The sequence below is a fragment of the Pan troglodytes genome, chromosome 18 (assembly GCF_028858775.2).
Source record: "Pan troglodytes isolate AG18354 chromosome 18, NHGRI_mPanTro3-v2.0_pri, whole genome shotgun sequence".
NCBI classification, from domain to species: Eukaryota; Metazoa; Chordata; class Mammalia; order Primates; family Hominidae; genus Pan; species Pan troglodytes.
Window position 1 is genome coordinate 75,023,380 of NC_072416.2, and position 27,899 is coordinate 75,051,278.

Here is a 27,899-nt window from a genome sequence, read left to right on the forward strand (position 1 = left end):
ATTAGTATTCATTTTATCATTAGGCTTTTAACATGTAGATACAGCAGGTGTACTCTTTTTAATGTCTTAAAAATTACATACTGTAACAAATTAAAGTATTGGCATAAGTGCTGAGTTAGGCTTCAGCTTTATGAACTTTGCTAAGCTCCTATAAAAAGATCCAACAACAAGTTAGTCTATGACAGTGTAATCTTAGAGGTTAATGATTTTGCCCCTCCCTGTTTTCTGTTTTCTCCTTTCAGAACCCCTATTATTTGTATATTGGACTTCTTGATTGATATCACATTTTCTTATCTTTTCTCTGCAATTTTTTATCTTTTTAATTCTGTTTCCTGAAAGAGTTCTTCAATGTTTATCTCCAGGCCTTTCTATTAAGGCTTGTTTGTTTGTTTGTTTGCTTGTTTTTATTATACTTTAAGTTTTAGGGTACATGTGCACATTGTGCAGGTTAGTTACATATGTATACATGTGCCATGCTGGTGCACTGCACCCACTAACTCGTCATCTAGCATTAGGTATATCTCCCAATGCTATCCCTCCCCCCTCCCCCCTCCCCCCACCCCACAACAGTCCCCAGAGTGTGATATTCCCCTTCCTGTGTCCATGTGATCTCATTGTTCAATTCCCGCCTATGAGTGAGAATATGCAGTGTTTGGTTTTTTGTTCTTGCTATAGTTTCCTGAGAATGATGATTTCCAATTTCATCCACGTCCCTACAAAGGACATGAACTCATCATTTTTTATGGCTGCATAGTATTCCATGGTGTATATGTGCCACATTTTCTTAATCCAGTCTATCATTGTTGGACATTTGGGTTGGTTCCACGTCTTTGCTATTGTGAATAATGCCACAATAAACATACGTGTGCATGTGTCTTTATAGCAGCATGATTTATAGTCATTTGGGTATATACCCAGTAATGGGATGGCTGGGTCAAATGGTATTTCTAGTTCTAGATCCCTGAGGAATCGCCACAGTGACTTCCACAATGGTTGAACTAGTTTACAGTCCCACCAACAGTGTAAAAGTGTTCCTGTTTCTCCACATCCTCTCCGGCACCTGTTGTTTCCTGACTTTTGAATGATTGCCATTCTAACTGGTGTGAGATGGTATCTCATAGTGGTTTTGATTTGCATTTCTCTGATGGCCAGTGATGATGAGCATTTTTTCATGTGTTTTTTGGCTGCATAAATCTCCACTAGTGTACTTTTTTGTCTTAGGATCCAATCCACAATTGCATATTCAATTTAGTTTTTATATCCTCCAATCTGTGACAGTTTTTTCAGTTTTTCCTTATCTTTGACCTTGATACATTTGAGAAGTACTAGTCAGTTATTTTGTATGATGTCTCTTAATTGGGTTTGTATGTTGATTTTACATTTTTAACTTTAAGTTATGCATTTGGGGCAGGAATACAATAGAAGTGTGCATCATATTGGGGGGAACATGATGTAAATATATCTTCCTCCTAGAGATGCTAACCTTGATTACTTGGTTCAGGTGAGTTTCTCCACAGTAAATTTACTAATTTTTCGTTTGCAATTAATATCTTAAGGGAGATACTTTGAGATTATACAAGTAACCTACTTGTCCTTAAATTTTTACCTACTAATCTGAGCATCCGTTGGCCAATCTTGTCTCCAACAAAAAGATTGTTGCTTATAATTATTAGGTGTTTGCAACTTTTCTCCAAACTTAAATAATCATAGGGAAAAATAAGGTTCCCATGTCTATACAACCTTGTTGCCAGAATACTAACAAAAATTATAGTTGTTTCCCATGGAGATAAATTTTAATGCCCAGGCAGGCAGGCAGTCAGAAGCTGCCACAGTGGATATTTGCAGTTGTTTGAAAATGCTGGAAATGCTTTGCTTAGAGCAAGGATGGCAGATGCTGAGACGATGCAGGTGCAGATGCTTTCTCTAAGGTATCCTGGGAGGTGGTGCAAGCTGCTACAGCCTAGTGCAGCACAGGGCTGGCTTTGGCAAAGGTCATTTAAACCTAAATTTAAAAAATTTCAAGGGAGGATAATGCCTTTCTTCTTCAGTCATTGTTAACTTGTCTTTGCGATACCAGGAATGTGTAGCCATCCTACAACATATGAGGGGAAATTGTTAGGAAAAACAGAAGACAAGAGTAAAGAAACAGAAGGCGTTGAAGTCTATGAAGATGTCAATAACAGGCTGCATTACCAAGACCTGAAGCCAACTACCCCATCTGAACAACTGTTATGTCAGAAAATAACCTTTGTGTAACAGTAGGCAATATAATCAGAATATTGTCTTATCTGCAAGCAAGATCATTTTGGCAAAGGACATCTATGATAACCTTAATGAAGTTTTGGAGAAGCTGCACAGGCTAGGTGTGCCACTTGTCAATATTTGATACAGACCAATGAGAAATAATCTGATTAAATGTATCATATGTGCTTTTAAATTCTGCAAGCAAGAGAAATTCAAAATAAATAAAAGCTATCATGAGGTTTTTGAGTGCAAAGACATATACAATCAACATAGGTGAATCCTAGCGAGTAAAACAATTTCTCTTATTTAATTTTATAAAATATTTTAATAAATAGATATGTATAAAATGTGTACTAAACTCTACTTACTTTTAAAGCTTACAACTTCCCTATGTCCTTAGTGGCTCAACATGAGGCTTTTATAAAATAGGAGTGGAGAGGCCACAGGCCAAAACTATTTCTACCTTGTTAAAGTACAAGTGAAATTCTGTCCCTTTATGCTGAACGTCACAGTGTGTCCCAATTTTTTTTCTTTAATCATATTATAATTTATATGCTGCTGCAGCTGCATCCTTGCTCTATAGGGCATGGAGTAGAAGGGAAAGCTGGACCAAGCCTATTGGTGTAAATTAGCGAGAAAGGTTTCCTGGTTTCAGGGAAATCAGAAAGGTATCCTATTTATTCCACAATTCTTGTTTCTTTTTTCTAGACCTTGAACTTTTTTTCATATATATGCATATATTATAACTTGGGGAGATGAGATAGTTTTAGGTATTTTATGAGGAAAACTTCGTAAGCTTTAAAGTGTAAGTTTTTATTTAAGACATTATTTTTGTTTTTGATGAAGGAAGCAGTTCAAAACCCAGGAAAATGGAGGAAAATAAGAACTTGTCACTTAGAATCTGATGAATACCAGAAAAGAGAACAAATCTTATTTTAGTCATCTATTCCCTACAAGTGCAAACAGTGAAGTGTCTGATTGTTTTGGAGACAAAAATTGTCAGATGATACAGGTTCAAGAAAATAAAGTATACAGCATGGTTTTGTCCTATAAAATTAATTGTCATGGAATCATTACAACTAGTTAAATTTGAAGTAACCTAGCATGATATTGAAGAATGTTCTTTCATAGAGATTTTTGGTAGAACTTGTAGTTGTATGTATAAGATGGAGACACTTTAAGTTGGAGTACAACCATCTTACAATTTTCCAGTATACTTTACAGTATATCCTCTAACGGTCATTTAGACTAAACCAAGAAAAAGAAATTAAGAGTGAAAAGAAAAGCAGCTGCTTCTAAGCCTGGTTTCTACAGAGTCTAATGAAATAGAAATGACTCATGATTGTGCCAGATATGTCAGCTATTTGACGTAAGTGTTATTTTAACATCTACATCAATGGTGTTATTAATACTTTTAAAATTGAAATACCAAATGAGGATGGATCACACTCAGTTTGAGCTTAAAAGGTAGCTTCTAAAAGACTTTGAAATTAGAAAAAATGAGTGGTTAGACTTTACATAGTATTTTAAAATCACAAACCATTTTCAAGCATTTGCCTCATCAAGGAAACATTATTAAAAGAAGGAAGTGAAGCCAAATGATGCAGGTGTCTATGTGGTCAAGGTGGGACACAAATGCCATATTCAGAACCTGAGTACTGGCCACTTTCTTCTGCAAAATCCTCATTCCCATGGTAAGGCCATTGCAATATTTAATGTGACCTAAAATTTACTTTTTCCTCTTGTGCAATTTCCCAGAGACAAAAACATGGTTGAAATTATCTTAAATCTAAGAAACAGACTAAGTAATTTATTGTTTGTTTTTTCTTTCTGAACCATGCTTTCCAGTCTGATTTCTAATTATATGTTTGGGAAATTGTAGGGTTTGAAGAATCTAGTGAAAAGTGGGATTCTTAGTAATTTAAGTGGGACAAACCTTATTATCCCCTTCGACAAACTCACAGAGCAGGGAGCTGCATTTGAAAACAACTGTTCTACCCATGTCTTGGTTTGGTTTCTTTGCTTAATTATTTACCTGCTACTGTTATTGTGTCTGCTGAACCTATGATAACTTAAAAAAAGGATTCTGGTTACGTTGTTACAGCTGGAGGTTTTTGTTAAGAGAAAACCTTCCTGGACAATAAAACAAAACAATAATACAATATGGCCAGGAATATAGTGCCTTGAAATTTTCAACTAATCTTATTGTGCTGGGGTTTTCAAAAAATTAATATTTACTTCAGATACCTCAGATGGGTGGGGTTTTCATGAGGTAATTTGTGGTTATTTTTGGTGGGAATGGGACAAATATGATGTCTATTTATCCTATTGAAGGTAGTATAATACTAAACACACAAGCATTTTAAATTTCTTGGTGAGCTTTATAACCCAGAAGAATTAGGATGTTGAAGAAATGTTATCACTTAATGATTGATATTTTCAATGAACAAAATAACTACAAGATATGAAGAAAATGGATTCTCTGTCTCATAATCTCTCTAATAATCCAGTAATTTTATTATAGCACCCTACATTATATTTCTCAGAAGTATTATATCCCATTAAAGGATGCATGTGTCAGGAAACCAAAGGTTTCTTATTGACACATACAACTCTATTAACATGGAATTTAGAGATAATTTTCCTCTGTAGTTAGACTCTGTTGAGTATTTTAAAATTAATGGGAATAATCAACACCCAGAAGAATTACGTCTTTGGCAATGAAAAATGCATTGAGAGATTTTTTTTAGAGCCTTTGCAAACCACTACTTGAGCTTATTATTTATGAACTCTTTGCTCTTTAAAATTGAGAACAAAGCAATTAACTGTAATTTCACACCTTCAGAAGACTAAGAACACAGTCTGCCATCTATTGTAAATTCCAAAGTGTATTCTTTCACTTAAATTTGTAGTTTCCATTTTGTGGAAATTTTCCTCTTACTCCAACGACTGTTTAAAATGAATCTTGTACTTTGTTCACTGAAAATGGGCATTGCCAATTTTGTTCTTTAGAAAAATGAGCTTAATAGATCCCATTGTAAAAATAATTGCAGGTCCAGTATTTGAGAACATGATCCATACAGGCCGACTGTGTCAAGAGAGATGAGATGCTCCTTGGTTTGTCACTTGAATGTGGTGCTCAGAATTTGAGAAACATGAATCTGGATAACAACTGGCATCCCACTTAGTGAGCATGAGCACTTACTACGTACTCAGTGCTTCATGGATACCCCTCAATCCTCAAAGGGACCATACTATACTCCTGCTGCCCACTAACCTAATGTGCTCTCAAACCAGCTGAGACTGGAGAGGTTAACTTTTAGCCTCAAGTCACACAGGTGGGAAGGCACCGATTTGAACCTAGGTAGTCTGACCAAAATTGGAGCAGTTTCTTCTATGCTACATTCTACCGAAAATGAATAGCTCTCAAGGACTGTGAAAGGCTAAACAAGATCAATGACATTTTATCAACATACTGAAATTCAACATCTGTTCCACCAAAGGAAAGTAACATGAGGTTCATTCTTGATGTCAACAACAGAAATAACTCACTTGATTTTCACACTTAAGAGAGGCTTAAGGAATTAGAATTTAACTTCTTTACCCTTGTTCATAGGATCTTAATGTCATCTCTTTCTTCTTCCTACTGCTTGGACTAGACCTTGTGACCTCCTCCTAAGCTATTATAGCATCCTACCTCCTTTAACCACCTGAATAACTATATTTTTCAAAGAGCAGTTCTGTTCATTACCACTCTACTGCTCAAAAACACTTTCAGTGGTGGTTCAGGACTATAGGATGAAACCCATACAACCCTGATTTCTTGTGTCTGTCCCCCAGCTGTGTTTTCAACACTTCCCTTCCTTTTCCCATCAAGAGGTAATTTCTAATTCAACCATTTTCATATAATTCACTTCCTCTCAACCTCAATCCCAGGACTATTCAACAAATACTAAGATCTCACCGTGTTTAGTAGCCTGTGGCAGGCACTTTAATATATACAAACTCTTCATAGATCCTGCCCTCAAGAAGCAGATGTTAAGTAGTCAAGTAAGCCATGCATATGCCCACATAAGATAACCCAAAAGAATAACTAGAGCTTTAAAGATTTTATGTAATTCTCATAGAAAGTGTATATTTATCTCAGTTATTTTGACAATATTAACAATTGAAACAGACTAATATACTTGGTATGACAATGGTGGTGAGATTAAAGTTATGATATTGACCTCAAGAGGATAGAAATGCACAGCCCCTTTTCTATTCTGCTTTCATTTCTGAATTTATCTTATTTTATTTTTCATTTTCCCCAAATACACTTACTTACTTTTCCACTAGTGGCGACCCAATTTTCCCAGTGTATAAGAATGGTTTCTCACTCTCTGCCTATGCAAACTATATTACAATATTATCATACTAATATATCAAAGCTTAGCATGTGGCCCCTCCAGTTAAAAAATTTCCATTTGTGATTTCCCATAGCTCTCAATGTCTTCCCTCAGTCTGTATTTCTGTCATTATGTGGTATTTGTATATTACCTTGACAGAGTCTAGATCAGGGCTCTAAAAATCTCTTGCATACTATCACTGGTCTCACTATCTTTTTCTTTTTTAAAATAACTTACCTCTCTTTTCCTTCCTCTGTGTGTGTGTGTGTGTGTGTGTGTGTGTGTGTTTGTCTGTTTTTGTCTTTTTCCAACTATCTTTCCAATGCCAAGGACTTCAAATGTTTAATCTATTAAGCCTCAGTTGCCCTACTTTTAAATTGGCAATGATGTTACCTAAAATATAAGGTTATTGGGGGTACCCAATGGAACACTTGGCTGGGTGCTGTGACTCACACCTATAATCCCAACACTTTGGAAAGTCAAAAAAGGAGAATCAATTGAGCCCAGGAGTTCAAGACCACCCTGGGCAACATAGTGGGACCACATCTTTACAATTTTTTTTTTTTAATTAACTGGGGGTGGTAGCACATTCCTGTGGTCCCAGCTACTCAGAAGGCTGAAAATGGGAGGATTACTTGAGTCCAAGAGGTAGAGGCAACAGTGAGCCACTACACTGCAGCCTGGGTGCCAGACCAAGACCCTGTCTCAAGAAAACTTTAGTACTTGACAATAGCAACTGAAAAAGTGGTGGGGAAGAAAAAAGAAGAAGAAAGGTCCTAGACAGAGAATGAAAAGCAAATATATTCCTGCCCTCAAGGATATCATAGTATCATAGATCAGGGAAATATATAGACTTCTCCAGCTCCCTTTGTCTAATACAGAGTCTTAGATACTGTAATGTAATTACAGGAGTGACAGCCCATCAGGTTTGCCATGTTCTATAGGTTTGAAGCATCTTACAGGCCCTGCCTGCCCTCAAGGAGAAGAGATAATGTAAAGGCATAAACATCCAGGAGTGGGAATCACTGGGGATCACTGTAGGGTCTGCCACACTAATTTATGTGGATAACTTATAAACACACATTTATATCAATTATATCAGTATTAAATGTTAAAATTAAAGGGTTGATTAAGACATACAGAATGTCCAAAGTCTCCATTTCACTGATTATGTACACATAATATTTGAAGTTTGATATCAGAAAAACTCATGACAAGGAACTTTTAAAGATAATGGAAGGCAAAGAGAAATGTTTGGCAAAACCAAACCGTGAGTTCTGTGGTTATGCTTACATGTTTACCTAGGAATTTTGCATTTAGAAGTCAACATATTCATCATCCATTTTTTCCTAGTTTTCTTAAGAATAAAATAAAAATTATATGTGGTAAGCAAAAATAGCATAATAGCCTTCTACAGAAAATAGAATTGGCTGCTGAAAACTAAATCTTATCTCACAGCCAACATCTGTATTTTGAAGGTCAGGGACTCACATCAGAAGTAAGTTGCGCATTGAGTACTTTCAAGTAAAGATCCTTACTAACTTGTAAAAAAAATACTTAAATATAATTTGGGCTCTCCAGAGAGAGGAGCTATATTTTAAGCTAAAAGAAAATAGCTCTTGGTGAATAGCTTAAAAAGTTAGTTTGTACTTTATTTATTAAACATTTTAAGCCTTTATTGAGAATCTTTTCTAGGTATAGAAATCTTTTCTAACTTATAGAAAATTATTTATTATTCTACATGTTAGGGATTGCATTAGCTATCTATTTATGTTTTCTAAAAAATTCCCCCAAATTAGCAGCTTAAAACATTACAAATTAACACAGTTTATAAAAATCAAGAATCCAGTAGCAGTTTAGCTGTTTAGCTGGGTTGTTCTAGTTCTGGCTCTCCCATGAGGTTGCCATCAAGATGGTGGCCAGAACTGTGGTCATCTGAAGGCTCGATTAGGGTTTGGGGATCTGCTACCAAGGTCATTCATATGGCTTAGCTGAAGTCCTCAGTTCCTCACTATGTAGACCCTACTTATAGGGCTACCCATGTCATGGTAGCTGACTCTCCCCTGAGCAAGTGATCCAGGAGAGAACAAGCAAACAACCAAGATAGAAGGTGCAGTGTTTTGTAACTTAATCTCAGAAGTGACATAGTGGCTGGGCTCAGTGGCTCACGCCTATAATCCCAGCACTTTGGGAGGCCGAGGTGGGCAGATCATGAGGTCAGGAGATGGAGGCCATCCTGGCTAACACGGTGAAACCCCGTCTCTACTAAAAATACAAAAAATTAGCCGGGCGTGGTGGCGGGTGCCTGTGGTCCCAGCTACTCGGGAGGCTGAGGCAGGAGAATGGCGTGAACCCAGGAGGTGGAGCTTGCAGTGAGCGGAGATCGCACCACTGCACTCTAGCCTGGGCGACAGAGCGAGACTCTGCCTCACAAAAATAATAATAAATAATAAATAGCGAACTACTGCGTGAAGATACGTTAGAACACTCCTGGAAGAACTCAAAAACAAAGAGCCTGAGGGATAGGAAGACATGAAGGAAAAATGGTTAAAAAATAAATAAAACATTTTGAAAGGAGGGCAAACAAATAACTGGAAACATGCTTTTGATGAAAACTCTTATTTATCCACAGTATTGACCCATCTTGCATGCCTTTCACCTCAGTACTCTAGTAAAGTGAATGCTTTACGTAATTTGAGACATTTCATGGTACAGCTCTTCATAGCAACATTCTTGACACATATATGTTGCGCTATATTCATAATATTTTGTTTCTACTTATTTCATCTTCTTTTCAAAGTATAGAGCTCCAAATTAGAAACCCATTCCATCTCTGTTACATTATCAATTCCTGAATCCTGCTTGTCATACGATTTTATCATCGAGCATGTAATACATTATATCATGATACATTAATAAGTCCAGGATTTATTTTCTAATCCATTGATGTTCAACATGATCATGTTAAAAATTAAACATGAATCGAGATCTAAACCTGTTTCCACTCCTTAATCTTAGTCCATATCATTTAATAGTCATCACCACATTCTTCAGCATGTCAGTCCTGTCACAATACTTACTTTTCCATGGTCTGAAATCATATTTTTTCAGGATAAAAGGAGATATCTATTTGTTTGTACTAAATAATATAATATTTTATTCAATAATTTGTATTGAATAATGGAAAAATACTAATTAGTAATGAAGAAATATAAGTTACATACCCATCCATGTTTTGTATAAATTTCAAGAACCTTACTATAAATTACAAGGCTCTACATAATCCAAATGATATTCTCCAACTGCAGTTCTCCCTCTCTCTCAGCACACTGGCCCTTGTCCCTAATTAGGCTAAGCTTTGGTTATCTCCGGATTTCTGCTCATGGTATTTCCTTGCCCTAGAATGATATTGCCCAATTTTCACATGGTGGTTTAGTCATCTCACTGAGTCCTAGTTTAAATACCAACCCACTTGAGGGAATTTCCAGGACCACACTTTCTGAATAAAAGCCCGGTTAAATTATTTTTTATGAAAACACTTGTTAAAGGGCCCTGTGCAATGGTTTATGACTGTAATCACAGCACTTTGGAAGGCTGAGTCGGGAGAATTGCTGGAGGACAGAAGTTTGACCCCAGCCCCTGACCAAGATAGCTAGACCCCATCTCTACAAAAAAGAAAAAGTAGCCAGGCCTGGTGGTGCATGCCTGTGGTCCCAGCTACGTGGGAGGCTGAGGTGGGAGGATTGCTTGAGCTTGGGAGCTCAAGGCTGCAGTGAGCTGTGATTGCAACACTGCACTGCAGCCTGAGAGACAGAGCAAGACCCTGTCAAAAAAACCTCATCAAATATAAATGTACCGTAATATAAATTTTAAATTTGTATTTATTTACTTGTATATTAACTGACTGCTAGATTTAATTTTGAGCTCAGGGCAGTGGTTATATGTACTTTATTCACTTACTTGTAACCAAACAAATATGGTGCCTAGAACATGAAAGGCATTCAGAAATATTTTTGAATAAATGAACGCATAAACATCTCATTAATCAAAACCAGTTTTTTACTAAAATCCTTTATAAAATTTCACTCTCCATTCTTACTTTTCCTGAGCAAACATTTAATTTTTATGGAATTTTTGTGTCATCATTCACCCAAATGATCAGCCTGTGCAAAGCACATTTTAGGGAATGAAGTCAAAGCCTTTCCCAGGATGGGACTCATCATATTTGCTTTCAGTGGACATGCAGGGGAAAAACATGTCGTCATGTTATCATCAGGTCTCATATGGCAAATAGCCGCCACATGAAATAAGGCAATTTCCTGAAACTGAAATGCAAAAGAGCACTAAGAAAATGTCTCTTTTAAAGAAATCAGAGTGAAACTGCCAGGTAAACATCTATCTCCATAGACAACTACATGCTGGAGATATTTCTTGTTTTTATTAAACCATATAGGAAAGGCTGTAAAGAATTGCAAGTAGGCTAAAACGTTGCATAGCTATACAGGAAAAGTGGCGGGACAGAAAAAGTGGTCTTGTTTTTCTCTCCTCTCATTTTCACTGTTCACCTTTTCCCACTTTCCTTTCGTATGCACTGAGCACAGAATCTCTTCTTACTATTGTCTTCGGTGGATTATGTTTGTGATGATTGCTTGCCTGCACACACGTAGCCGTTCTTGTACATTTACAGGAAAAACTAGTGAACAGTGATTATTCTTTTCTTTCTCTCAGGACATTGTAAACTGCTAGGAGAAGCTGAGTGAATATTATCAAATGCCTTAACAAGTAAGTGTGACAATTCTGATTATATAGTCAAAATGCTATTTGAAGCTATTTTATATAATATTCTTCTAAATATAGGAAAGAAATTCGGGTATTCTGGCATCAGTAGTCCTTAAAAACAGATTCTGGAAAAATAAATAAGTTGATTTGATTCTAGGTCTGACAAACTTAGTTTCAGCCTAAGAATTCTGTCGGTTTTCTTTAGAGAAAAACAGGAATCAGACTAGATATAACAAGTGATTACACTTATTATGTTTCATAGGTTTAGAGATTGAGCTTTAAATACTAGATACCCATGGATAAGAATGAGAAAAAATGATAGCATGTAAATACCTAGAAGAACTTTTTATTTTAATCTTATACAAATATATAATACTGGGAAAAAAGCTGGACATAAATGCAGTTGTAAAAAGGACAGTGTATCTAAGAGAACTGTGGTAATTCAAACATTTATTTTGAATCTTAACAACATTGGTTTGTATTTATGCCATACTTGTGTTTAAAAGTAACATTGACAGGTTCCTTTATATTATTGATAGACACATTTCTTTATTCCTGTGATGATACAGGGAACTAAATAATCTGGTTTGCTCAAATTGAGCATATTACCAGATCAATTGTGCAATCCTCATGTTACAAATGTATGCATCTTGCATTCAATATTTACATAAACAGGCCCAGGTAGACATACCTATCACACTGATGGTCTCAGATTTTCTTTAATTCTGGCACATGGAATAAGATGAGTAAACACAGTTTTAGACAACCCTACAAGTCACAGTCTGAATGTGATTTATGGGATGTGAATTGCTCTCCTGGAGTGACTGATGCGAAGAGCCAAAGGAATCCAAATTCTGCTCCAGGGGTTTGACTGAAATGCTGGCTCACAGATTCATCTTTTGCTGTTGACCTGATTGATTCCCATGTGTGATATTTACCCAAGTGGTCTTCAGGGAAGTTTTTAGGGATTTTCTATTGGATGTTTCAAGCTTACATTTTCCTAAACAAGAAAAACAAAAATGTCATCTCTTTGCCCACTGTTGATTGTAAGTATAATTCCTAATTTTGGTGACTTGGTATTCTCCAAAGAAAGTACCCTGGTTCTCATCGTAGCATTACACTGTGGGAAAAACACCAGGTCTGAAGTCAGTAGACCAGAATTCCTATTTTAGCCCCTAACCAGGGTTTCTGTCCGTGGACAAGTCACCTCACTTCTCTAGGTTTCAGTTTTCTGTATCTCTAAACTGGTATAGCTATCATATGCCTAAATAATATTCAAAAAACTATAATATCACTTGAGAGTTCAAGATAACTTAAAGATACACGTTACTTACCCTAAGCAACCCTAAAATAACAAGGCAAATAATGATTAATAAACAAACAGTGGATATAACATGAAAGGAAGAAATACACAATCCAAAAGAAGTCACAAAAAGAATAAAAAATAAGCAGTTACTAGGTAAGACTTAAATAAAACAAAAGCAAGATGGTGGATTTAAACCCAACCACAATAATCACATTACATGTTAACAGTTAAACCATTGAAGACAGAGATTTCCAGATGGGACAAAAATCAACAATACTCCACTTTAGGGTGCCTGCAAGAAGCCCACATTAAATATAAATAATTTAAAAGTATGAAAAAATATCAGACAAAGTAGATTTTACAGAAAGCATATACCTAGAGACAGAGGGTCATAATGATAAAGCAGTCATAATAAAAAATTCACCAAGAGCACATAATCCTAAACCTTAATTCAAGTAATAGCAGAGCTTTATAATATAAGGAGATAAAACTAATAGAACTACAAGCGAAATAGACAAACCCACATGTTCTAGTCAAATATTTAAATACTCTTTCAAAAATTGGTAGAAAAAGTACATAGAAATTCAAGAAGGACATAAAAGACCTGAACATTATTAACCTACTTGACCTAATTGACATTTATACACCATTACACCAAATATAGCATACTACACATTATTCCGAAGTGTACATGTCTATATAGAACATGCCACGAAATCCATAAAAAATCTCCTAAAACTTTAAGTTTAGCAAAGTTGATCTAAAAAATCAATAAACAAAAAGTACCTTTCTACTTACTAGGCACTAACAATTGATATTAAAAATAAAAATATTGGTCCGGGCACGGTGGCTCACACCTGTAATCCCAGCACTTTGGGAGGCCGAGGCAGGTGGATCACAAGGTCAGGAGATTGAGACCATACTGGCTAACACGGTGAAACCCCATCTCTACTAAAAATACAAAAATGTAGCTGGGCGTGGTGGCATGTGCCTGTAGTCCCAGCTACTCGGGAGGCTGAGGCAGGAGAATGGCATGAACCCGGGAGGCGGAGCTTGCAGTGAGCTGAGATGGTGCCACTGTACTCCAGCCTGGGTGACAGTGAGACTGTGTCTCAAAAATAAATAAATAAAAATATTTTAATAACATCAAAATTCACAGTACTTAGGGATAAAACTGATACAGATGTCATTAGTTTTTAGGAAAACATAAAGTAAAATCACTGGGTACTACAGTACACCTATTAGAATATGTAGATTTAAAAAGACTTTATGTTAAGCATTGGTGAGGATATGGAGCAACTGAAACTCTCATATTCTGATGGTGGTAATGTAAAATGGTACAGCCACTTTGGAAAACAGGCACCATCTTAAAAAGGTAAATATGCACCTACCAATAACCTAGGCATTCCAATTTTATGTATTTACCCCCCCCCAAAATAAAAGCATATGTCCATACAAATACTTGTACGTAAATGTTCAAAGTAGTTTTAACTAGAAATAGCCCAGATGTCTGTCAACTGGTCAATGAATAAACAAAATTTGATATGTTCATACAATGGCACTCTACTCAGCCATAGAAGGAATTAACTACTGATGCATGCAATGATATGGAAGAATCTCAAAATAATTGCATTGAGCAAAAGAAGATGGAAACCTTCCCCCACCAAGAAAAGAGTACATACTCCATAATTTCATTTTTGAAAAGTTCTAGAAAATGCAAATTATAATTACAGAAATCAGATCAAGATTTACCGAAGGATGGAGGTATGGGGAGTTAAGGTGGAAAGTTTTACTAGGAAGGATTTAAAAGGAGACTAAAAACACGAATGGGAAGATAGATATGTTCATTATTTTTATTGTGGTGATAGTCCCATGGGTATAAATATAATTCAAAGTTATCAGATTGCATACTTGGTGTGCATTTTAGTGTATCTCAATTTTACCTCATTAAAGTTGTTTTGAAAACCCTCAGAAATGAAATTATAACCAGGCTTAAAGGAAGTGTATAGTCCTGTATGTATATATTAGGGAAAAGTTAAGCATGTTTCCCCTAAATGTTTAATAAACTACATTACTGAAATGTGATTAAAAACAGGTTCTGTACATGTGCACTTCACAGCTCTCCTCTGTTTTAAAATGGAGCAGATAGTTTTTTGTCTACCAAGCACAAAGTCGGAGTCCTTAATGGGAATAACAGAAGGCTGGCCTAGCCAGTAGCTCATCTGATTTTTAAATACTTTCTATAATCAATAAGATAAGGAATTAGGACTTCAGGCACTTGTCACAGAGTTCAATTCTTAACTGACTGTTGCCAATGCCATGAAGAAAATAAAGCTAAGATAATGATATTGGAGAGAATTGTTTTGAATTACATCTCATTGAGTCATTTGCTCAGATTCTAGGAACCCAATTATTTGGCCCATATGACTTTAATATGTATTCCTAATGCTTTTATTATAAATAATGTGTCTTTAACAAACATTAGAAGTAAACTATCAGGAACATCTAGCCATATATATATATGTATATGTGTATATATATGTATGTGTATATATACGTATATATATACACATACATATATTTGTGCAGCTTCTGACTCTTGCACCATTTACAATAGAGTGCTCCTAAGATCTAGAACAAAGAGATTCTCTTTTCATTTCACCAGTTTTTAAAATTCATAATATTTGGTTGGCTTTACATATGGACAATGTTGTATTGAGATAGGAGGGGGAATTTGACCCCAGAGGCAGACTCGACTCTTGAGGTGTGGGGCTCAGACAGTTTTGTGCAGCTTCTCATGGTCAGGGGTCATGCTAGTTGACTTGGATCTCACATGCCCAAAACAGATATGCCATGGAAGATGACAAAAAAAATATGCAGGAGAAAGTTTCACAATTAAAATTTTAAAATATTGAATTAAACAAATTTAACTAGTTTTTTTTTTAGAGTAGCACTACTTGGAACCTTTACGCAGCAGCTAAGTCATCAAGGGTGGTAGACAACATGCAGCTCTTTCTGAAGCTTATTTAAGCTCCAAACGCTTTTACATAAAGGTACCTATTAGCTGTACACTATAAGACTTCTGTAGTATACAGTTTGGGAATGTTTTATGGCTTATTAGTGATAATCCTGGAAGGTTGTTATAATTAATTAATTAGATCATTTGAACCACTTAAGTTATTTCACTAGAAAATTAAAACCCCAGGGGATTATAACTGACAAAAAAAATAATTCTTGCAAATTAAACATGTCATCTAAAAAAATGAACAAATATCAATTTAAAAAAACTCTATACAAAGCAAAGGATGACTCTCAGTATGTAAAACTGAAAGAGAACAAGATAATATGAGAGAAAAGATAAGAGAAACAGAAAATGATTTCAAATGGTTCCTATTTCCACTAATAGGATTTCTAGAAAGATAGACCGAAGACAATGAGGATGTAAAGGTAATAAAAATTAACACGGAAAAATTTATTAGGCTGAAAAGAGACATTAATATTCAGATCAAAAGGGCCTACTAAGTATGAAAAAAAAATCCCTGCATTGACACAATCTTGTCATAGTTCAGAGCAAAAGAGAAGATGCTAAAAAAGTTGTTAAAGGAAAATGAAGACACCTACAAGGAAATGAGAATCAGTTGCATCAGACTCACCATTATCAGCGCTGGCTGGCTATTAAAAGACACCAGAATTAATTCTTTAATGTTCTCAAGCAAAATTGTTTTCATCATAGAATGCCATACCCAGCTGACAAAGTGTGATAGACAAAGATATTTTCAGACACACAAGGACTCAGAAAATTGACTTCCCTCTACCCACCCTAAGACACACACACACAAGACAAGGCTATCATAAGAAAGAGTGAAGCTAGTCTGGGGTGTTGCTAAACGGAGATTCCAAGAAGACATCCACCTAAATATAAACAAACAGGAAAGCAGAGGACAGTAAAAAGAGTGAGTTTGAGAACAATGGAATGTACTGTTTTCAATAGATGGCAGGAGTGAAAAATGGAGGGATCAGAGTGCTTTTGTAAATAAGGTATGTATTTGCTTCTCTTCCGAAACAAAAGTAATGATGCAGGGCAGGCAAGCCTCAGAATTGGAGCTTAGCCCTGAGGATTCTTGACTTCACCCAGGAAAGAATTCAAAGGCAAGTCGCTGGTGTTAGACAGCAACATTTATTGAAGCGATGGTGTACAGCAGCAGCAGAGATACCACTCCTTGCAAAGCGGAGCGACTGCATAGGCAGTGTGGCCAGGGTGGCAGCTCAGAGGCAGTTCTTCAGTTATATTTATACTCACTTTTAATTATATGCAAATGAAGAGATGATTATGCAGAAATTTCTAGGAAAGGGTTGGTAACTTCTGGGTTATTGAGTCATGGAAAGGGGCAGTAACTTCGGGTGTTGCCATGACAATGGCAAACTGGCATGGCACACTGGTGGGCATGTCTCATGGCAAGGTGCTTCAACCTTGTCTATGTTTTAGCTAGTCCTCAATTTGGTCCAGTGTCTGAGCTCCACCTCCAGAGTCAAGCCTGCGTCTGCAGTCAGATTCCACCTCCTACCTCAGTACAACATTGTCCATATAAAACCAACAAAATATATTAAGAATTTTAAAAACTGGTGAAAAGAGAATCTCTTTGATCTAGATCTTAGGAGCACTCTATTGTAAACGGTGCAAGAGTCAGAAATTGGATTCTTTGAGATGAAAAATAAATACAAATATTTTAGCTTGTCTTAAACAATATTTACATAGTATTAACTATGTAAATAATATTTGTTGATTTATAATGTCTAGAATCTGCTAATAGACAAAGCACGAAAGGCAAATTAGGGTTACAGAATAAGATACGAATATTGTCCATTTTGAAATATTATCAACCACAAAAGAGGAGAGGAGATGTAGAGGAAAGGATAGGAGTGCTAATTGTTTAATCTTACCTAGTTGGCTGCCCTAAGTATACTAGAAAGCATATTGTTTAGAATGACTGCATATTATTTAGAATAACTAGAAACAGTGATAAAGATTGTATTGGCTGGGGACCTAGAAAGGGGGGAGTTAGTTCTTCTTATAAGTCTTCTGAATTTTTTTGCTTTGTTATTGTATTCATTTGTGAGGGCTGCCACAATAAATGATCACAACCTGTATGACTTAAAACGAAAGAAATTCATTTTTTCACAGTTCTGGAGGCTGGACTGTAAAATCCTGGTTGGTTAGCAGGTTAATTCTTTTTTAAAGCTTCTGACAGAGAACCTGTCCCACGCTTCTCCTCTAACTTCTAGTGGTTGCCAGCAAACCTTGGTGTTCCTTGGCTTGTAGCTGCATCACTCCAATCTTTGCCTCTGTCTTCACATAGCATTCTGTGTGTGAGAGTGTGTGTGTCCCCATATTTCCCTCTTCATATGAAGACATCAGTCATGTCAAATCCAGGACCCAACCTGAGTATCACTTTATCTTAACTAATTATATCTGCAAAGACTCTATTTTCAAACAATGTCACATTCTGAGGTTGTGGGTAGACATGCATTTTTGGGGGAATACTATTCAACCCATGACAGTCATCATATATGCAAGTATTAGTTGGATAAAAAGATTCATACTTTGAGAATGATTATTTCATCTAAGTTGCCCTCTTGATATATTGTACAAGCATATTTGTTTATTGGAACCCATTCTCCTATTTATTCTAAACAAATGCCATATATGAGGCTTGGCTGCAGAAGGTTGATTAAGGAAGCAGCCATATGAACATGCTTTTGCCCTTTTTGTTAAAGCTCTTGTACAAAACATTGTCTATGGTGTAGTTTGATCACCCTCATGTAAGGATTTTTGTAATTTAGCACCAGAAAAAGTTTATTTATAAAATGGAACGCTTCCTTTTATTGACTGATTAAGAAATATATGATTCATTTTATTTCCCTTTCTGTCTTCACTGACAGAAAATTTTTCTGCTACACATAGCAAATTACAGGGAAAATAACTACCTATATATTGGAGAAAAGTCTCCCTCCAAGCAGTTATTTTTGGATAATTTACCTTGTCTGTTAATTAACTAATTGACATTTAATCTAACAAATTCGATCTGTTAGAGAAACAGGAAGCTGAGCAATAGACAAATACAGTAGCTGAAAGGTACCCACAGCAGTGGGAATAAAGATGAGATGCTACTTTAAGGAGCAGAATTGGTGGGACTTTGTAAATGGAGTGAAGGAGGAAGAGAGGGGAATGCTACTCCAAGGTTGAAGGCTGCAGATGTTTGAGATGGTGGCAGCTTGCCAACCAAGAAAAAGGAACATATTTGGAAGACAAGAAAATGAACCCAGACTTTGCTCTGGACTCCTGGTTTTCTGACCATTGAGAGGAGGGCCAGTGAAGTGTCCACACCACATAAGCAACATTCACTCATAGGTTGATTGACTTAGTCTGTGCATTCATTCAACAAATATTTATGTTCATCACTTCACTTTTCTTGGTAAAAAGGAAAATAAAGACAAGTCCCTATTCTCATGTAACATATTCTAATGGAAGAAAAACACAACACATGGTCAGCTAAGCATGTCACACAGTGTGAGGTAGTGAGATGAACATAGAAAAGAACTAAAGCAGGGTGAAGAATAAAGAAACGTAGGGATGCTGGTCTAGTTTCTGTCACCAGTGAAGGACTTTCTGAGGGATTAGAGCTGAGCAGATGCATAAGTGAAGTAGAAAATCTGTGGGCATCTAGAGGGAAGAGCATGTGCAAAGGCCCTAATGCAGGTGCATTGTCTGCCTGGGAGTTGATAGGAGCTGGGCAGATAGAGGGACAGAGATTAAAAAGGAGTCCAGGAGATAGGAAGGGGCCAGCTGTTGTAGGGCCTTGGAGGCCATGGTAAAGGCTTTAGATTTCATTCTTAGTATTTTTTTTTTTTTTGAAACGAGGTCTCATTCTATCACAGCCTGGAGTGTAGTGGCGCAATCTCGGCTCACTGCAACCTCCATGTCCCAGGTTTAAGCAATTCTGCTGTCTCAGTCTCCCTAGCTCGGCTAATTTTTTGTATTTTTAGTAGAGACAGGGTTTCGCCATGTTGGCCAGGCTAGTCTTGAACTCCGGACCTCAGGTGATCCACCTACCTTGGCCTCCCAAAGTGCTGGGATTACAGGCGTGAGCCACTACGTCCAGCCTCTTAGTGTTTTCTATTTGACCTTGTGTCCCTTTACAAAAATGGTAGCATTTTGCTGATGATAATTTTCTCAAGATTATGGGCCTTGACATCTATCTGTTCCCCAGGAATGTTTTAGACTACGTATTCCTAAGGACTTTGTTTTGCTTGTTTCCTGGAATCCCACCCCTACCACCAACCCCAATTAAGTAAGCTATATGTATATGCTTATTTTCGTGTGTCCAAAATTACTCTTGGCAACAGTACTGCATTTAAACCAAAGGTGCAGCTGTTTCTGATGAGCCCCTTTTTCAAGATGCATATTAGATGGAAAGAATCTGTTCCCTAGAAATTTGATTCTGAAATCTCAAATCATAGCTATAACTAAGAAAAATATTTAGGGGAAATGTTTATTGTTAAGATAATTTATCATAAATCCTGATGGGACCTCTTATTGGCTAAAAGATTTTTAACAAGTTAATTATCTCTCTGTATCTCACTTTCACCATGTGTCCAGCCAGGGGTGCAACAAATATATGTCCTAGAGATAAAAAAAGGCACAAATTCTGACATGACATGCAGAATAACATCTAACAGATGAACATTAATGGTTATTGTTGTTAGGCATGTACTTAAAACCTGAATATTAGCAATAATTTTATTTATATTAAATTTGTAAGTGACATTCTTAAACTTTAGAATCTTGAAGTTTTTACTCTGATTTATATTACTTACTTGGAATAATTTAATTATTATGTCTCAAAGCCATTAACTTGTTGATATCATGTTTAAAGTTCACAACTTTGCATGTAATCTGACTTGAGTGTATTTATAGTAATAACGCTTTCATGTAAGTGTGCTCCAGCACATCTCTGCATCTGCAATGCAAATTAGTTTAACAATAGTTTCATAACATTATCTAATAAGTAATCTAAACCAATTGGAAATATTTCCAGTTGACCCAATGTATCTTATAAAACTCGTTGTAAATTTTGTTGAGATGTTAAGCACCTTCATATACTTAAATAAGTTATGGATAATGGGATTTGGGAATTGGGACAATTTTAAAAAATATCTATAAGCTTTTCCCCCCTGCAGGTTTGTTATATACATGAACTTCTGTCATAGGGGTTTGTTGTATACATTATTTCATCACCCAGGTGCTAAGCATAGTACTCGACAGGTATTTTCTCTGATGCTTACCCTTCTTTCACCTTCCACCCTATCGTAGGCCCCAGTGTATATTGTTCCCCTCTATGTGTCCATGTGTTCTCATCATTTAACACCCATTTATAAGTGACAACATGTGGTATTTGGTTTTCTGTTCCTGCATTAGTTTGCTAAGGATAATGGTCTCCAGCTCCAACCATGTTGCTGCAAAGCACATTATCTCATTCTTTTTATGGCTGCATAGTATTCCATGATGTTTATGCACCACGTTTTTTAAATCTAGTCTACCATTGATGGGCATTTAGGTTGATTCCATGTCTTTGCTATTGTGAATAGTGCTGCAATGAACGTACATATGCATGTGTCTTTATGGTAGAATAATTTATATTCCTTTGGGTATATACCCAATAATGAATTTGCTGGGTTGAATAATAATTCTGTTTTTAGTTCTTCCTGGAACCACCACACTGCTTTACACAATGGCCAAACTAATTTGCACTCCCACCAGCAGTATATAAGCATTCCCCTTTCTCTGCAACCTCACCATCATCTGTTGTGTTTTTTTTAATACCACCCATTCTGACAGGTGTGATATGGTATCTCATTGTGGTTTTGATTTGCATTTCTCTAATAATTAGTAGTGTACAGCATTTTTTCCATATGCTTATTGGCTGCATGTATGTCTTTTGAAAAGTGCCTGTTTATGTCTGTTGCCCACTTTTTTATGGGGTCATTTGTTTTTTGCTTGTAAATTTTTTAAAGTTCCTTATAGATTCTGGCTATTAGACCTTTGCCACATGCATAGTTTGAAAATAGTTTCTCCTATAGGTTGTTTGTTTATTCTGTTGGTAGTTTATTTTGCTGTATAGAAGCTCCTAAGTTTAATTCAATCCCATTTGCCCATTCTTGCTTTTGTTGAAGTTGCTTTTAGCACCTTCATCATGAAATCTTTGCTGGTTCCTCTGTCCAGAATGGTATTTCCTAGGTTATCATCTAGGATTTTTATAGTTTGTTTTCACAGTTAAGTCATTTCTGTTTTCACAGTTAAGTCATTTATAGTTTGTTTTCACAGTTAAGTCGTTTCACAGTTAATTCATCTTGAGTTGATTTTGTATATGGTGTAAGGAAAAGGATCTAATCTGCCTATGGGTAGCCAGTTATCTGAGGACCATTTGTTGAATAGGGAATCATTTCCCCATTGCTTTGTTTTTGCCAGCTTTGTTGAAGATCATATGGTCATAGTTGTATGGCTTTATTTTGGGGCTCTCTATTCTGTTCCATTGGTCTATGTTTCTGTTTTTGTCCCAGTACCATATAGTTTTGGTTACTGTAGCCCTGCAGTATAGTTTAGAGTTGGGTAACATGATGACTCCAGCTTTCTCCTTTTTGCTTAGGATTGCTTTGGCTATTGGGGCTGTTTTTTGGTTCCATATGAATTTTAAAATAGTTTTTTCTAGTTCTGTGAAGAATGTTATTGGTAGTTTGATAGGAATAGCATTGAATCTGTAAATTGCTTAGGTCAGTATGGCCAGTTTAGTGGTATTATTTCTATCCACGAGCGTGGAATGTTTTTCCATTTGTTTGTGTCATCTCTTTTTTTCTTTGAGCAGTGTTTTGTAATTCTCATCATAGAGATCCTTCACCCTTCTGGTTAGCTGTATTCCTAGGTATTTTATTTTTGTGGCAATTGGAATGAGATTGCATTCCTGATTTGGCTCTCAGCTTGGCTGTTGTTGGTGTATAGGAATGCTAGAGATTTTTGCACATTAATTTTGCATTCTGAAACTTTGCTGAAGTTGTTTATTAGCTTAAAGAGCTTTTGGGTTTTCTAGATACAGAATCATATAATCTGCAAATAGGGAGAGTTTGACTTTCTCTCTTCCTATTGGGAGGCCTTTTATTTCTTTCTCTTGCCTGATTGCTCTGACCTTAACTTCCAATATTATACTGAATAGGACTGGTGGTAGAGGGCACCCTTGTCTTGTGCCAGTTTCAAAGGAGAATGATCCCAGTTTTTGTCCATTCAGTATGATGTTGGCTGTGGGTTTGTAATAGATGGCTCTTAATATTTTGAAGTATGTTCCCTCAATGCCTAGTTTGAGGGTTTTTAACATGAAGGGATTTTAAATTTTATCAAAGGCCTTTCTGTGCCTTTTGAGATAATCACATTTTTTTTGAGGAATTGGGACTATTTTTTTTTACATTTTTTTTTTTATTATACTTTAAGTTTTAGGGTACATGTGCACATTGTGCAGGTTAGTTACATATGTATACATGTGCCATGCTGGTGCGCTGCACCCACCAACTCATCATCCAGCATTAGGTATATCTCCCAATGCTATCCCTCCCCCCTCCCCCCTCCCCACCACAGTCCCCAGAGTATGATATTCCCCTTCCTGTGTCCATGTGATCTCATTGTTCAATTCCCACCTATGAGTGAGAATATGCGGTGTTTGGTTTTTTTTTACATTTTTAATGCAGTTTTAGTCAATTACACATTCTCCATTCGTTTGGAAAAGTGAAGAAACTTAATATTAGAGTAAATAATTTTGCAACTGTGTTACAAAGAGATTCTAATCACTCAAATTAGGAGGATTCAAACTTGAGTGTGCATCACAGAAGAGCTTGTAAAACCAGTTTGTGGGGCCCTGCTCCCAGGGCTTTAGTTCTGTGGGTAGGACTGGGAACTGGGAACATGCATTTTTCACAAGTTCCTTGGTCATTCTGATGCTGCTACCTGAAGACTGCCCTTGGAGAACTAGAGCAGTATATCCTGTTCATACAACTATCATGCATATTTTTTAAAGTTATCTTAATTTGTGCACCTGCTCACCTAAGATGGTCATATATGACATTTCTACTTCTCACTTAATTTAATAACTAACTTTTGAGAACTGTGGGCAAGATGGGTACTATGTTAACACTAGAAGCAATAGTTCTGCGTAGTGAGATACTTTCTAACATTTTTCCAAAGCACTGGGGATACACCAAGCACAAAAAGTCCACATGAAAGCAGTCATCTATCCATAGGCAAATAAAATTCTGTGAGATAAGGCCAAAGCACACTCTCACGGAGTCAATTTGGCTTAGGATGTGTCTGCGTGCACACATGTACATAATCCGTTGAGTTAATTGATCTAAAGGGAACAATCTGGACCGTTTGGAAATTCCCTGCTTCTTGATGAAGTGGTAAGAACCACAGTTATTCAACTATAAAAGGGAATTTTGGAAAGGTCATAATGAGCTTTATTCACCCTTAGACCCAGGGCACCTAATGGGCTTGTTCTGAAGAGTGCCATTGAGGGAATTTATTTGACTTGGGCAATTTTTCCCTCCAAGTAGAAGCAAATTGACCTATCTTAAAAAAAAAAAAATAGCTCATAGACCCAGAAGCACAAGCTAGCTTATGGAAACTCAGATGGCAGACCCAGGAGGATGGATCACTGTTGCCCAACTCCTCAGTAAAAAAACAACAGCAACAACAACAAAAAAAACACCGGTGTGCTTCCTTCAACACACCTAGATGTCCTTGCTGACCCCATTCTCTCTTCACGTAACTAGGCAATGATTAATTATTGCCATAGCTGATTAGGCTTCATGATATATACTTCTCACTGCCGCCACCTCTGTAAATGACCTTGCTTCAACCAGCACATCCGTCTCAGCCCAAGACCAGGTAGCTTCGCACACTCTAAAATGCAACACGATAATTGGTTCTCTGTCTTGCAATCAGAGTAGCCTCCCACCACACACACAGACACACACACACACACACACACACACACACACACACGCACACACGGTGAATGTGAAGGGAAAGATGAAAAATAGAGATGAAAGTAGAATTTTATAAATGTCTTTGATTTGACCAGTACTAATATATTGCTTCCAAATTGTGTGCTTATGCCTCTATTTCTGCTCAAATCAGGTTTGGACTTCTGCTTTTTTTTTTTTAATCGGGAAATATTCACTATTCAGGCTCATACACAAAGCCCATAAAACTGCCTATCTCATGAATACTTTGTAAGTGTGTGGCAGATAATTGCATGATATGGTATGGAATATTGGAGTGGGTGGTTGACTAAGACTGTGGAAGTCAAATGGAAATAAAGAACGTGAGGCAGAAACTAGAGTGAGGGCCCTTTAGGGACTAGCATGAGAGAGGGTAGAATGGAGCTCGAGACCCATGGAGGGTGGAAAGGCAAACAGATGGGCAGGGGCAGTAACGGGAGGTCAAGGAGAATGTCAGTTGTGGGAACAAGATTTGCCCGAAATGCAGGTATCACCTCACTGGAGTGTGACAGTGGGTCACAGAGTGATGGCTCAAGTTAGAGAAGCAGCAGCCAGAGTCTGTGTGGCCAAAGTCCCACTGCTCTTCAGATGAAAAGTAAACACAGTCAGCTCATAACACATAGTAGCAAGCAGGGCAAAGGCTAAGTAGAATCAGCTCTCCTTATGAATTTTAAGGGTTTGGGGACCAAGGAGAATTTCATGAAGCTCACTAGATAACATTCAGCCCCGGTTATTAGAGAAAGCTGAGGGTGCCTTGAAAAGAATCATAAATACAGTGGTTAGAAAAAGATAGTAAAGGTAGCCGATTAATAGAGGATATAAAGCCAGATTACCTTGCAACATATAAAGGGAGAGTTTTTTTTAAAAAAATTAATAATGGAATATCTCGTATACATATTTGTTGAGGAATGCTTCTAAACCTGGATTTGCTACTCAGTAAAGCACTGAAATGCAATTCCTTCCTATATAAGTTACTTGTTTCTACATAACAAAAGACCCTACGTTGTCTTATTGGCATAAATAACAGTCATTTGTTAATTTCCATGTGGCTAGGAGTCAGCTGGCAGTTCTGCTGATCTGGGCCAGGCTTGCCTGATGAGTTTGCTCATGTGTCTGGTGTCTGTGTTAGCTGCATTGTTGGCTGGAAGCTAGCAGGTCTAGGATGGCCTTGGCTGGGATAAAGGAATGCTCCACATTTCTTTGACACCTCTCTATCCTGGAGTATTCTCGTGGTGAACCCAGATAAACATACAAGAGCACAGAAATGCACTAACATTTTTCATACCGCTGCTTGCTTTCAAACTGCTTGTGATCCCTTGGCTAAAGCAAGTTATGTAAGTCCAGAATAAGTATGGGACAGAATTAGGGAAAGGTTTGCATATGGGGGAAGTATGACCATTAGAGGCCACTCAGGCGTTCAGTCTATACCACCTAATTTTTCTTTGTTTAATGGTAGAAATTATAGCAATTCTGAAAGGCTTACAATTCACTATATTTAACTATGTGGGAAAAAAATACCCTGCTGTATTTCTTTTCTGCTTTTTTTTTTCTATAATTATATGTATTTCCCATTTTCAGTTATCCCACCGCACTCATTTTCACAACTTGCACTATTCTTAAATGCCATTTTTTTAAGCCTGCATAACATTCTGACTTGCTGTTATGGTCTGTTAATTTAAACATTTTCAAATTATGGAAGCTTTATTATATACAAGATTGCTTCCTTAGGCGAGTTGATTTAATTGGAAATTAGTGGGTCAATCATTCTTAAGTTCCTCTGGGCCTGTTAGCAAAGTGCTTTCCAAAATATTTGTTCTACTTTCCATTATCAATTACAAATGCACCATGCTCTCTCCAACCAGGTGTATTACCTTCCTTTGTTAAATATTGGCAATAAGAATAATAACTACAGTTACCTCAGAGGGCCATAGTTGGTACTCACTGAATGAATCCATAGGAAGTCACAGAATGGTGTTAGATATTAGCTAAGCTCTAAATAAATGTTAGTAAAATTATGAATAGTATGTTAATTTGAATGTATTGGATTTTTCATGATTAAGTTTAAATGTTATATCTTCTTTTGTGAATCATCTTTTTATTGTCTCTTCTCCTCTCCTTTTGACTCCTAGCTTATTTTCCATCATCTGAGTTTTCTTTTGCTTCCCCTACCAGTTTCTATTTCCACATTCTATTTTATATAAAAAAATATTGAATTTAAAGTTTTTATAAACTCTTTATAGAACTGCATTATGTGAAGCAAATTAAATCACTGGTTTCCACGTCCTCCAGTTTCTACAATAATACATAAACAGAGAAAAAACAGGATCCGGAGACAAAGACAAGCCTGGAAATACCTTCAACACTGTTAAATAGGTCCATTTCCTTATGCTTTTTCTCAGTAACTGAAATTTCTCCATTTCCCTCCATTGCCCATGATGAAGTTTGCCCAGAGCAATTGGATGATGATATCACCTAGGATGTCACCAATACTATCAGCTTTCTTCACTCTGTGACTGTGTAGTTCTGTAGAGGGGTTGGGTAGTTTCTCTGGAACTAATAAGAAGCTAGAATTGTTTGCTTCATGAAGAGTGGCATAGAACACTAGAATTACTCTGTGCTTGGAAGATAAATGTCTTCTCCCCTCACTTTGTTTTATTGGCAACAATTAAGCTGATTTAAAAATAAATCCATGCTGTCTCTGTGTGGACTCCACACTTAAACATTCATAATTGCTCCCCGAGCGTAATGGCCTAGATGTTAATTTTAGATAGTTGAAATGGTAAGTCATATATTTTTAAACCATTGAGTCATTTTTAATTAATGTCTATTTGTTTTAATTTTGAAGCTCTGCTGAATTAATCAATAATGGATGTTGAAAGCACAGGCCATAGTGATAAAGTTATGTCACTTCTTTTTCCTTTGCAATTTCACAGACAGAAGATTTATTCTTACTGTAGATCTCAGCAATCTCAGTGTGTAATTTTATTTCTCCTTATTAAGTGAGGAACTTTCACCTTTTCACTTAAAGGATGCACATTAGGGCTTTTCCTTGGCATACTCGAACTGCCTGCATCACTACT

At 36.6% G+C, this 27,899-nt stretch overlaps 1 pseudogene; it reads right to left on the reverse strand.

The window, feature by feature from the left end:
- Positions 1–27,246, reverse strand: part of LOC100615513 (mitotic spindle assembly checkpoint protein MAD2A-like) — a 51,456-nt pseudogene extending 24,210 nt beyond the window's left edge.
- Between the last annotated feature and the right edge of the window lie 653 nt (positions 27,247–27,899).